The sequence below is a fragment of the Pezoporus occidentalis genome, unplaced genomic scaffold (assembly GCF_034315485.1).
Source record: "Pezoporus occidentalis ecotype Australia unplaced genomic scaffold, CSIRO_AGI_Poc_V1 ctg34, whole genome shotgun sequence".
Taxonomy (NCBI): Eukaryota; Metazoa; Chordata; class Aves; order Psittaciformes; family Psittacidae; genus Pezoporus; species Pezoporus occidentalis.
Window position 1 is genome coordinate 3,733,075 of NW_026915376.1, and position 10,719 is coordinate 3,743,793.

At 37.4% G+C, this 10,719-nt stretch overlaps 1 protein-coding gene across 2 annotated transcripts in view; it reads left to right on the top strand.

The window, feature by feature from the left end:
- The window catches only part of RASGRP3 (RAS guanyl releasing protein 3), a 62,379-nt gene continuing 51,660 nt past the window's right edge, over positions 1-10,719 (top strand). For both annotated transcript variants that reach the window (XM_062629578.1, XM_062629580.1), the window contains exon 1: positions 1-203. The gene's annotated coding sequence lies outside the window, so the exon portion shown is untranslated. The remainder of the gene's footprint in view (positions 204-10,719) is intronic.

Below are 10,719 nucleotides of genomic sequence, written 5' to 3' on the forward strand. Positions count from 1 at the left end.
CAAAAGAGCCCCAGCCTCAGTGAAGCTGCTGGGAGTGAGCAGAGCACAATCCTGTTTCTCTCTCCAGGGCCCTGCCAGGGCTGCTGAGTGTGAGAGTCATGTATAGGACACTGCCAGGCAGCAAGTAATCTCAGCATCTCAGCACTGTGAGAAGAACTCTAAAAAAAGGAGTGTGCTGAAAGTTAAATACCTATCAAATTAAGGTAAGTGTCTCCTTCCGGCATTTCTGCTTGCTGTATTCTCCATGTCTTTTCAGGTGCAGTCAGACTGGTAAATGAAAACAGAATGAGCTTTGGAGAAGCAACTGTATCTGATTTTTAGATAAAGGTTTGCAGGATGTCTGATTTTTAGATAAAGAAATCTGATTTCAGTTATAGATTCTTGAGAACTTTTCTTAAGCAAAAGGAGCCTTTGCTATATATCCATAAGATAACTTTACTGTTTTCCTCACCTATGTTGTGTTCATCTTATTATCTGCAATTAAGTAATAGAGAAATGTTCATGGTAACTATATGCTTCAAAGAAAAATAATGAAAGCAACTATGCATTAGGTTAAATGCACAGATTTAGAGAAAGGGAGGGAGAAGTATATATACCATACACTTATACAAGATATGCTAATTTAGAATACATAAACATATCAAAATATAATTTATAATGAAAGTTTTGTGAGAATTTAGTCTTAGACTCATGACCTACATTTGAAGGCAGGAACATAGCCAAAATTGAAGCATCTGAAAAATCCTAGTTCGAGATTTTATTATGGCAGGTAATTTGTGTGTTTGTTTGCATGCCCAAGAAGATACACTATATATGAATGTTGATATATATTATTCATTGTGATCTTGCATTGCAATAGTATGTAGCTGGCATTCTGAGATTTAATTCAAAATGGCAGTAGAATTTGAGTGGAAATTTTTAATCTACTTATTTTCAGATACCATAGACAGAGTTATACTATCATGACTGCATACGTAAAAAGCTCCATTTTAAGGTATACCAGTGCACAGACCATATTAATTCTATGAATTAGCATCAACAAGACTGAATTTTAAGAGGGAAAAAGAAAAAGTTGGTTAAGATTGTGTTTGATTTCTTTGATTTCCAACATGTCTTTTTCTCTCCTAACAAAGGAAATGCTGTTGTGATTTGAAGGCAGGAGTACAGAAGCTGTAGAATACCAGATTCAGGATTTCATCATGCAATTTTCACCTTCTTTGATCTATGAGAATAACATTTGTATTAGTCTCACTTGTGTTAACATGTTACCTCTATGCAGATGCCATTCAGATTATTCATTGTTATTCAGATATTTTTGGGGATTAGTGGCTTATTGTAAAACTTGCTGGTGAGTTAAAAGGAAGTGTGATGTGTTGTTATTCTACTGTATCCCCGTAGGATGCTATTATGTTTAGAGTCTGTTATTGTGAAGATAGGAAGGCAGGATGTCACTCATGTAGGTGAAAAGCTGTGATAGGACAATTGTAAACAACAGCAGTCAGCTGAAAAAGTGATCCAGGGAGGTGTCAAGCAGCAATCCCAAAGAAGGAGATGTTAGTCAATGCTCCTAGAAAGCATCAAGCTTTTCTTTGTCTGATTTCAAAGTAGTCAATTATTTACAATAATTCTCACTTCCAAGTGATTATGAGCCTGGTCTAGTGAACAATAAAACACCTCTAAAAGGGGTAAAAACAGAAGCCTGTACAGATATTTGCAAGATAACAAAAGCTTTTTAGACTGCAATTTGAGTAACTAGGATAGCATGCTCATGTTCAGGTAATATTCCTTGCTTTCAATTTCAGTAACCTATTCCCCTGCACAAACACTGAGTAGAAACAAAACAAACAAACAAAAAAAAAGGACACCAAAAAAAACCATCCCACCCCACTCTGAAAAACAAAAAAAAAAAAAAAAAAATAAGATTAAACTGTGCAACCACCACTATACTGGGTGAGCTTTTGTAAAACTCATATGATGGAGGGAAGGAATAGAGGCAAACCTGCAGATAAACACTCACCCAAGCAAAGAAGCATTGCGATTTCTGCTGTTAGACAAATGCAATCATTTCCATGCAATCATTTCCATGAGATGTCAGTTCCACAGCAACTGCAATACAACTGAAAGGCAAACACTGGATCATTCAGATTTACTCAAGTCTGCAGCACTCTCCACAATATTATTTTTAAGCTCAGTATCACTGCATGAATGTAGAAAAACAAAGACCACTGCTTAGCTATAAGGAGATCATTTGCAAATCAGCCGGTTGCAATGTAATTATACAGGCAGGGGTGATAAAATCACGTACTGATGCACTTTCGCATTTATCTGTGGAAAAGATGATACAGATGGTACTTAGAAATTGCCTAACTAGTACTCTTAATAAATTCATATCCGTAATGAAGAATGAACAGAACAAATTCTGATGAGAGGCACAGATGCAAACCCACTGCAGCTAGAAGAGTTGCTCACACTGCTGAGAAGGGAGTTGTTTGTTCTGAAGATAAGGAAAATCTACTTCATTGGCTATTCATTTCTTTTCTGTTTCTTATGGTATGCTGTATGTGGAACATAGCAGTAGCTTGAAGCAACCTTACTTTCTTCAATCACAATCACTTTAGCACCTAGGGCAGGCTCAGCACAACTCGGAATCTGGGAAAATGTGTCAGCAGTATGGCTAGTGGTGCTCAAGACATTCTATGCTGTCTCCAAATAAGACAGCATACCTTAGAAAAAAACACGGCTTACAAATTACTGTTAGGTTTTTTATCTTTGAGAACTTAAGGTCAGTGTTTTCAAGCTTGTTTCTATAAGTGCAAGAGTTACTAATCCTAGTTTAAAAAATGGAAACTGCCTTACATAGTCACATAATCACAGAAGTAGCAGTTTTATCAGGGGAAAAACCATACTCATAAAAAGATCTAATTCAAAACTGCAAGAGCTCACAAGTTCATGAGTTCAAAGATTGCAAACTGACAGTTTTATCCTTAAGATACAGTTTTTCCAGAAGGTCTTAGAATGACATTTACACCCCTGCACCTTATAAAATCTTACTACCTGCTAGGGTCTAACTGCTCTGCAGGACATTCTTTGTATATAAACACTTCTGAGTGTTCACAAGTACTAACAGGGTCACAATTATTAAGATACCAGGCTAAAAATAAAATAGGAGAATTTGATACACCAGAAGGAAGTTGAGGTTCACGTTTTCTACACTGCCATTATTTTGCCAGGAGGTACAAAGAAGTCCAGGGTTGTCAAATGCTTCAGTCAACTGTCACTACTGTGTGGCCAGCATGGGTTTCTGGTTCCAGGAAAGCTGACTGACGTAAAAGAAAAATCACGACTTAAAAAATAATGCACTTCGAGTGACAGACAAACCATGCCATGCTTTCATGCAAAGCTTGCTCAGGTTTAGTAGGATTTATTATTCCTCACGCAACTGCTCCTGTCCTAAGTATCTTAATTTCTCCCTAAACCCCTTTTCCACCATACCAGACACTCTTACAAGGGAGCTTTGTGCTCCAAGTCACAGTCAAGCCTGCTAACATTACAGGAAAAAAAGAGCAAAGACTTAGAAGTATCAGTGTGTTTGGGGCAGTCAAAGCAAGATTTTTTTAAGAACACATGTACAGTCTACAGTAGTCTCACTCAAAAAAGCAGAACTGGGGGAGAGAGAACATAAAAAGAAACCCAGCTAAAACACATTACGAAATCAAAGTTCAATATTGGACAGATCAAAATAGTTCTACAAAGAGAAGCAGCTGCTCAACACTTACAACAGAAATGTCCATGCTAAAAAAATAATTGCTTTAATAATGTCCAAAAAATCTAGCTTATAACTGTGTGCTGAATAACATCCTGACTCGTGCAAATGTTTATACAGGTGCTTAAATTTAAGCATATGAGTAGTCCCATTGATTTAAAGTAAAATTATTTCAACAGGCTGATAAAATTTAAAGCCAGGCAGAGTCATTAGATCATCTGGTCTGACTTCAAACACAGCATGCTAATTGTACCATTCCTCTTGTCCAAAACCCGAAAGCTTGCCTGCTTACAACAGAACATATGGATATAGTATGTTCAAGATAAAAGTTTAAGGGGGAGATCAGAAAGTTCTACATGCATGAGTAGCGACTCACTCCAGTGAGAATTGTTCAAGTTGACACAAATCCCTTAGCTCAAGCAGGAATTAAATGTTGCACAGGCTTTGTACCAGCTTACTACACATGGGTGAAGGTCAATGTGTTTATGGAAGATGACTGTTTCTCCCAGAAGTCTATGTGCCATCAGAAAAAAACAATTAACTTTATTTTGATTGTTTTCCTACTCTTCTAATGGGCTAGAGAAGTACTGTTGTATAACCAAGGCTGAATGAAAAAGCTGCTTTACAAGTCAATCTTCATGCCAAAGTGAAGCTGTATTTTTTGCCTTTGGTTCTCTCACTTCCCACAGACCTTGTGGAAAGTGCACCCTGCCCACAATTCATATTCTGTTCCCATGATTCAAATATACTTTGGCTACAAAGGATCTTGCACATAGCTGCAGAACACAGGAGTTGGAACATACAGCCTCCAGGACATCTTTGAAAACACTAGGGGAAACAGGATGGCCTGTACTTTGTGACTAAGAGTCTAAAAGCACTGAAACTGATAAAAATCCTAAGTGACTGTATTCACAGAACACCTAGAACAAAATAAAACTCCGCTATATGACACAGTATTGCTCATGCTTGTTCATAGCAAAACTTACTTAATAAAAAATACAATAGGACACATTCACTAAAGATTCCTCCGAGGAGCCTGCAAGCTCATAACCATGCATCTTTATGTCTTGGATTAGCACAAAAAAGACATGTATTCTTGTCTTTGCCTTTCTCCTCTTTCCACTGTGTTGTCAATCTCCTTGTTACTTAGCACAGTACTTCCTGGAAAGCAGAGGTACCCTAGAAGAAGGAGAAACCTTTCCCAAGTCTTGACAGCAGGGGAAAATGGCAAGCACACTACCATGTTTCAGTCCTCAGCTCTTCTGTATATTCAATTAATCTCCGAAATGATGCTCCTCAGCCACCTGTCTAATAGTGGTTGCACACCAATTTGTCACAGTGGTCCCCAAACAGATTGTGTGGACTCAAGCAACTGCCCAATGCAAAATAGCCCTGTTGTAACAGTTCTGTAATGCAGGACCAGACAGCACTAGGAATACGAAAACGCAAATTGGCCAGTCTGTTGTCAGTATCACAAAAAACTGATGCCACTTGGTCAGGATAGCATAAATGTAGCAAACACCCAGAACAGTTATGGTGTGATGCAAAGCATTGTGGGAAATCTGCTCTACCAACATGATTCAACCACATGCACAATAACTCAACTTGGAGGGGTCTCTGTGGATTTAACATTCTGTCTAGCAAACAGGTCTGGTATTGTCCCACTAATTAATTCATGATAGTTTACATTAAGCTGTAGATCACTTTAGTTAGAGAGAACAATTAATGTGTACCAACATCTCTGTTTAGATAGCTCAGCATTCTTAGAATCTTTTATATCCTAATACAGTTTTCCAACGTAGCATTTTATTGTTACTTTTGTGTATTACTGTACCACAATTAGCTTAGGAGGCTGGAGACAAAGGTAAATCTTTAAAGATCAGCCCACTCGCTACCAAAGTGAAAAGAAAAACTGAAATAGCATTCAGTCTCAACTGAACTACAAAGTATTCTTTCTCATTTCAGAAATAGGAAGAGGCAAGGGAGGGGAGTGGACTACATCTGAATTCTTCCAAGATGCCTGATCTTCCTCCCAGTCATGGCTAGTCTCCTCCTTCTCTCTTAAAAAAAGGAGCCTCCATATTGCCTTCATATTATGCTATGGTTTTATACTGCAACACAGTCTACATGGAATTCTGGACACAGCATATCATTCTATTATAATTCTATCCATTCACTTTTATTAGAATAGGAGGATGAGTAACTGTCTTAAGCAATAATTAAAAGCAGAAGTAAGATAAAAGAGTACGATAGCGTCCTCATACCATTAAGAGACATGGAACATTAGCAACAGAGAAAGGCCCAGATTCAAACAAGTGTAATAAATCTAGTAGTTATATATACAGAGACCTTGGCCCCAAGGGGCTCTGGCATACAAAAATACTAAGTGTTATAACTCTCCTCACAGCTAATAAGCATGGAAGCAATAGCGTCTCTCTCATTTTTGCACTGGGTACTTCACAGAGTACATAGAAAGCACAGATGGATACAAATTCACAGTAAATTTGGAAGCATGAACCCAAGATGCTGGCATGCAATACAGCAGATTTCAGGGTGCTGGATAACCTAGACTGACTGATAGACACTGTGTGTTGGACTTAGTGGAGACCCTGCTTGCCAGTTCTACCAGATAAGGCATTTGTTATCCATGCCTCATTCTACAGTGCAAGCACAAGCTTAAAGTGCTATTGTTTAAAAGGTAATGGTGAATTATTTTTTAGTATTTTGACAAAAACTGTTAAAAAAAAAAAAATTGTTCATTTTTTTCTAGGGAAAGGAAGGAAAGAGGCTTGGGGTTTTTCTCTTTTCTGGGTCTGTTACTCGACGCCATTGTTTCCACTGTTGTAAAGTCAATGCAAATGGACTACGTCAGGTTGGCACGTGGAATGGTGGAATGTATTGCTTCAGGTTGATACTTAGATACTTAGTACCAGCTTATGCTGCCTCACTCAGAAGAAACTGACTTATTGAACCAAGAACCACTGTGACATCAGTGGTGGTAACACGTATATCAAAATTAAAAAACAAACAAATAAAACCAAACAAAGCAAACTCCAAACAAAAACAGAAATGCAAAATTGGCAGAATAACATTCTCTCCGATGTGCATTTTGAGTGAAAAGCATACTCAGAGGTGATTTATACAAGACAACGCTGAAAGTAGTCAAACTTACAAAAGGGAAACAAAACACCAAAATCCAAGAAAGCTAGGTACTTTCTATACCACACTATAAAACGTACATTCTCTGACTTGAACTTTTTGTGCATCTGCCATTGCACTTCATGTCCTAGAAAAGATGTAACAAAGAGCTCTGCATAAAGTTCTGATGTCATACTCTTCTTCACTTGTACTCATTTGCATCAACTGTGCAAAACAAAACACACTTCTTGAAGATTTTTTAAATGTTATTATAGCTCCTGATTAGCTCAAACTTACCAGATACAGAAAAATCAACAAAAACTGAGAGCCACTGTACACTCAACATTGCAGCAATGCTCCATCCTTGTTCAGCACATCATTTACAACAAGGATGGCTGGAGAGACCTAGAAAACAAATCTCTTCTAAATGCTCAAGTCTGTTTAGACATCTTCAACTTCAGAACAATCAAGGTAGATTTGGAAAAAACACTTTTTGTAACAGATTTTGTTTTGAGTTTAGTGGTGCTACTGCATCTAGGTCTAGAATTACCGGAACATGCTCTTCAAACTCTGTTTCTGCATTAAGCATAGACACCCTGTGGAATATAACTATTCCATTTGGTTGGTAATAGACAGTAAAGAGCTTTTGTTGCTTTGTTGTTTTTTTGGTTTTTTTTTTAAACAAACATGAATATATTATTATTGCTACAGAAGAGCTCCTTATCACCAGCTTTGACTACATGGCAGAATTTCACCCTATCCCTTATCAAAGGCAATGTCACTATCCATTAGCATTCATAGCGCAGAATAACATACATTTGTCAGTCCATCTCTGTTCCTCAAGGATTACAAGAGACAATTTCTCATTTGTTCCTAAAAGAAACAAAATTATTTCTAAAAATTCTTTCTGAAAGAAATAAATTCCATTTCAGTAACTGACAATGTAAGAAATACATACACATTCATCTGTCAGTTGCTTTGGATCAGATATTTCATGAAGTCCTGCTGCTTTTGTAAAAACGGAAGTCACAGTACTGAATGAGAGCAGCATGCAATCATGTTATCGATCAAGTACATACCTATTAAACAAGAAAAAGTGGCTGAAAGCATTGAGAAACTTGAAACCAAAATGCCTCAAGCTGCATGCTGTTGGTCACTTGGTGCTTTTCCAGACCTAAGGAATTCCTCATCCTGGTCTACCCAAGCACCTTGGCTGAACAGCAGGAGATGTTTTTGGTGCAATTCCATGTTTAAAGACAATACACTGGATACAAGGCAAATTTATTGGCCTACCCACACATCACCTAAAATGAGTAAATAATACTGAGGATCTTAATAGGATGAGGGTGTTAATATTACTTAAAAAAAAAATAAATTCTTTCCACCACAGCCTTTTCACTCCAACCCCTTCATTCCAGTCATTATGTTTCTGGGTTTCCCACTATGGAGACAAAGTGCTCTGGAGAAAACTAAGAGCCTTCCAAAAGTCATGAGAAGATGGCTGGTAGGATAGTTAGGAGCCCCTTGGGAACATGGCACTGTGGGCATGGATCACTGGCAGAGGGACTTAATCCCCACAGAATTCAGCAGCCACAGTAAGAAACACCCAAATTTCCACTGAGCAAGTGAAAACATTAGTTAGAAACTTAAAACTGAGCTGAATGTTTACTGGGTCAAGAAAAACAATCCCCCACTGCCTGCCATGATGTAACTCATCTATCAAAAGGTAAGTCTTTACTTTGGAGCCTAGAAGTGTTACTGGTTTTTGATGTCACACTTGGAAGAAATGTTTAACAGAGCACATTTTTTCCTCTCCATTATTTCTAAGAATGGATCTATCAGCTATTTTAATTTAATTCACAAACTCCAAATTTCAGGCAGGTACACAGCATATCAAATTTCAGTTTAAATTATGATATTTTTATGTACTTAAAATCACTCAAAAGCACTTTTTTCCAATTGAAAGCAACCAGCAACCTTTACTCTAGGCATTGCTATAGGCTGCACCTGTGACATGTAATTGCTGAGGAAAAAAAAGGACTGATTTCCAGGGTCATATCTAAGGATGACCTAATTTGATGATACTTCTCAGCTCTTGCTTTCTTAGTCACAGCATGCCTCCTAGCTGTACCCATGGGTATGAAACGGGAGGTACACTGCATCTGCAGTACTCCTGTGCCCCCCAGAGCATTATACTGAAGTACTTGGAATCCACTTTGGACTTTTTAGGATTGCTGGGGATGGAACATAGCCTATAGATGTTTAAAGCTGACTTAATGTAATGTAAGGTTGAGAAACTTATCTACAATATTTCCAGCAAAATTTCCTTTCCATTATGTCCTTCAGATGCCCTTTAGGTGGCAGCTTAGTGTAAGAGCTGTTAGACTATTTATAGCAGACTTTTTAATTGCACCTAGGTATTTATAAAACATCCTGTGTAGTGAGGGCTTCCATGGTCTGCCTTCATTCACTTCTGCTGACAATGAAGGCTATATAGGATCTATCTGGAGCAGTGTAGTAGACCAGCAAACCAGACACTGCTTATTAGTTATGAATGCCACATACTCTAAAAAGCTGCAGTCAAATCATAGTGCAACCATTTAGGAAACAAACACAATAACGCAGACTTGCAGTTAGTATAACCTGATATTTATGTCCACTGAGAGTCTTCCTTCCTGTTACATAAACTCCAGAAGAACACGTTAACAGAAAAAAACAGAAAAATGTTCAGGCAACCCATAAAACAGCCATCTACAATTGCCATACTCAGAAAGTAACTTCATGTTCCAAAATTTTGCACCCTATCAAAACATTGATACTTGAGATAACCACTTTATCAGTGATCAATTAATATATTGATGCACCTAGAGTTAATTAAATGACACATAGCAAAACATAGCTGAGTATGTCTAAAAAGACAAAAGAAACAATAGTTAGAAACAAGCCATGAAATAAAGCCTCTCCTACAGTAAGGAAAGGCTGTTGATCCATTTATCCAGCATCAATAAAAGCAAACAACCCTGATCACAAACTGAACCAAAATTATTTAGTTCTTTGAAACTTTTCTAACAGCTATCCATAAAACTTGACATAAAAATTTTAACCTTACATTCACCCATTCTATAACAATTCAGTGCTAACTGCACTCAATTTTTTTTTTGGTCCTGTTCAGCATTTCCCACAGCCTGTCTGAGAAATCTATGTTAATTTCTTCATTTTTATTTGAAGCATCAATGTCTACAGAGAAAAATATACCTCCTTCAATCCAGTCTTGAGTGGTTTTCTCAACAGCTAATATACTGTTACATGCTGTAACCAGCAGCAAAATTTCCGTCATACAGAAGATGACATCTCAGAGATATAAGAACACAACATTCTATTCATTGTGTCTGCATTAGCTGCCTTACCTTTTTTGTATGTTGGTATTTCTCAAAGTTAAGAACAGAAAAAAATAAACCCTGCAAAAAAATTTTGGTACTTTTATTTTCAGGAATCATACCCAAATTATTTTGCTGTTCTGTTTCACTATGACTTAGATCTATCTAGCATGAGGAACTGATAAACTTTTTCCCACATAAACCGCAATCAGGAGTTTCTGGCATTTTTTACTGAGCCATAAAATTAATTTATTTGTCTACTCATTTCAGAAAGTACAAAGGCTCCTTTTGGGAAAGTATCCCAAGTTGTTTGTGGAATATTGCCATTCAGTCATTATCGTCAAGTTATGTTCCCACGTGGAGCATGACTACCAAATAAAAATAGGCAGCTATTCAGTGCAGAGTGATGACTCTGTTCTGTGTGCTACTTGAAATAGCCCA